The 2,715-nt window shown below is 55.9% G+C and overlaps 4 non-coding genes across 4 annotated transcripts; 3 read left to right on the plus strand and 1 right to left on the minus strand.

The window, feature by feature from the left end:
* The first annotated feature begins 297 nt into the window (after nucleotides 1-297).
* On the plus strand, nucleotides 298-370 carry TRNAK-UUU (transfer RNA lysine (anticodon UUU)). The gene has a single exon. It is a non-coding gene; the product is annotated as a tRNA-Lys (tRNA).
* A 577-nt stretch (nucleotides 371-947) lies between these two features.
* On the plus strand, nucleotides 948-1,019 carry TRNAQ-CUG (transfer RNA glutamine (anticodon CUG)). Its single transcript has one exon. It is a non-coding gene; the product is annotated as a tRNA-Gln (tRNA).
* Nucleotides 1,020-1,464: 445 nt separating this feature from the next.
* TRNAL-UAG (transfer RNA leucine (anticodon UAG)) lies at nucleotides 1,465-1,546 on the minus strand. The gene has a single exon. It is a non-coding gene; the product is annotated as a tRNA-Leu (tRNA).
* Nucleotides 1,547-2,053: 507 nt separating this feature from the next.
* On the plus strand, nucleotides 2,054-2,140 carry TRNAR-UCU (transfer RNA arginine (anticodon UCU)). The gene is given in 2 exon segments: nucleotides 2,054-2,090; nucleotides 2,105-2,140. It is a non-coding gene; the product is annotated as a tRNA-Arg (tRNA).
* Nucleotides 2,141-2,715: the final 575 nt, after the last annotated feature.

Consider the following 2,715-nt stretch of genomic DNA (forward strand, 5'->3'; position numbering starts at 1 on the left):
GCTGGGAGAGCGATCCGCCTGGGAGGCCCGCAGCCGGCAGCGGCCCCGCGCGGCCAGAGCCGGTACTGCAGCGGCCCCGCCTCTGCGGCCCTTCCCCCGCAGCGGCCAGACACTGGCCGGTGCTGTGCCAGACGAAGGACGGGAAAGCGCTGGCAGCAGCCGCGGGGCCCCTTCTGCTCCCTCCCGGTGGGCGCCAGAGCCGCTGCGCACGTGCACGCAACTACCTACCGCCTCTGGGAGCCTGGACTTCCGTAGACGCACAGCTCATATAAGTAGCAGAGCAGGTCTTCGAGAAGAGCCCGGATAGCTCAGTCGGTAGAGCATCAGACTTTTAATCTGAGGGTCCAGGGTTCAAGTCCCTGTTCGGGCGTCTCCCTTTTTCTTTTTCTTCCCCCCCCCTACGAACCTACAGCTCTTTTTGAACACAACTGATCTCTGTATTCCTTTAAAACAAAACGAAGGAAAAAAAAGGGTAACGAAAATGCTGTGACATGACTTTAAAAATGAAATGAGAGTAACCCCGTCGGGATTTTACTTTTCAGAAAGTAGAACGAACGATAGATAGACAGTGGAGGGAAAGCAGACATGTTTTATGTGAATTTAAGTTTTCCAGTCAGCCACATTGGAAAGTAAAAAGAAGCAGGCGAAATTAATTTTAACAACACATTTTATTTAACCCAATGAAATCTTATCATTTTAACACGTACTCGATATTTTAAAATTGTTAATGAAATTTTAACGATGTTCTTTTCAGTACGTACTATGTCTTCTAACTACGGTGTGTATTTTTTCCTTCACAGCACGTCTCCATTCACAGTTCAGGTGCTCCGAGGCGGGGGTCCACCGCCTCCAGCAGGTATTTGTGTTTCCGTTTTCTGCGAATGGCAGACACGCAAAATGAGAATATCAGTAATATGTACCCTCTCAAAGAAGACCCATCGCGAGTGGGTTCCATGGTGTAATGGTTAGCACTCTGGACTCTGAATCCAGCGATCCGAGTTCAAATCTCGGTGGAACCTTAGGTTTTGTACCACCGGAGTGCTGTTATATTTATGAGCTTGGGGCAGGAGCCTCATTCGTCACCTGAGAAGGTCTGAAAAGCCAGCGAGGATGCTGTCCTTTGTTTTTAAAAACAGACCAGGTAGTTGGAGCCTCCAGCACACCATCAGAACATACAGCCGTCGCTTAAATGTATAGCAAGTTGCGCTAGCCTTGGGAGCTACTGGTATTTGAGGACACGTTTAGGCACAGATCAGCTGTGAGGCACTTCAGGTTGCTTCCGCAGGTCCCATCAGGTCGTGGCTGACACAACCCGAGGCGGTCTGGAATACCAGAGAGTGGAAGGCGGCGGTGGCTTGGCTGCAAGGAGTCCTCGTAAAAACAAGGGGGGCGTCCCACCGGGGCGGTGGCGGGCGGTCAGGACTTCTATATGGGGGTACACAGGCCACCAGAAAAACTCCATCTTGGCAGCGGTGGGATTCGAACCCACGCCTCCGAAGAGACTGGAGCCTAAATCCAGCGCCTTAGACCGCTCGGCCACGCTACCTGCGTGGAAGACAGTCCTCCCTGTAGTCCTCCTAAGAGACTAGAAGGAGACCCCGGGCTCGGGATGGTTGTGTTAGATCGGCCGGCCGGCCCTCTTGGGAGATCGCGGACCGAGAAGCAGTGGACGGCGAAACGGCCCGGCCGGAGGAAACAAGAGACACCAAGATGTTTTACAACGACACAAGTTTATTTTCCTGGATGGGGCCTCATCTGGGAGTGGGGTGCGTCTGGGCCGGGAGCATCCCCCAAGCGGGCAGCCGCAGCTCTGTGCTCGCTCACATTCGGTTGCTCTCTGTCCCCGTTTCTTCCACCCGTGCGCGTCCGCACTCCCACCTGGCTCACGTGCTTTTGTCCCGCTACTTCTCCCAGGCAGGCCTGCGAGGTCGCAACCGGGCGCTCCTGGCATGCCCCGCCCAGAGCCCTCACACCCCTCTCCCTCCCCGCCCCCCCCACCCCCCCACCCCCATGCTAGTACCCGTAAGCCGTCAGACGCCGCCGCCCGCCAGGTGGCTCTGTGGCGCAATGGATAGCGCATTGGACTTCTAGTGACGAAAGAGCGATTCAAAGGTTGTGGGTTCGAATCCCACCAGAGTCGATTTTATTTCAGGTTTTTTTTTCCCCCCCCCCCCCTCTCTCTTCGACTTTTTCTTAAAGGCTCCCATCCCCTTCTCCCCCTACCCTATTTCAGTGTTTTCCACCTGGTTTCAAGCTCCAACCTCAGTCTCCGCTCTGCTCTCTTCTTTACTTACCTGTCTGCCCCGGGGCTTGGGCCATGGAGAGCAAGACTGGGGGGAGGGGCGGGAAACAGAAGGAAAGGGAGACAGAAGTGGGCGTGGACGCCGAGATAAAGGCAGGCCCCTGGCTCGGGGACACACGGGGATTGAATAACCACTTTATTCCATGCACTAAGGACTCGGGAAGGGGCTGGGTCTGGGCCGGGGGCAGAGAGGGTACAATCCTAGTCGCAAAGGGGGCAGGGAAAAGGGACAGAAACCGGGGAAATATATATTTATATAGATACTCTAATATAGACCACATCTCACCCGCGCGCTGCGCCCGCGCGCCCCGCCGCCCTCCCCAACACCTGCTCGCCCCGACGCCCGGGTCCCTCTGCTGCCCTCGGGCTGGAGTCTCTACCTCACCCCCAGCCCCCACCCCCACCCCCCGCAA

The sequence above is a fragment of the Puma concolor genome, chromosome E1 (genome assembly GCF_028749965.1).
Source record: "Puma concolor isolate L17-30 chromosome E1, mPumCon1.1.hap2, whole genome shotgun sequence".
Classification (NCBI taxonomy): domain Eukaryota; kingdom Metazoa; phylum Chordata; class Mammalia; order Carnivora; family Felidae; genus Puma; species Puma concolor.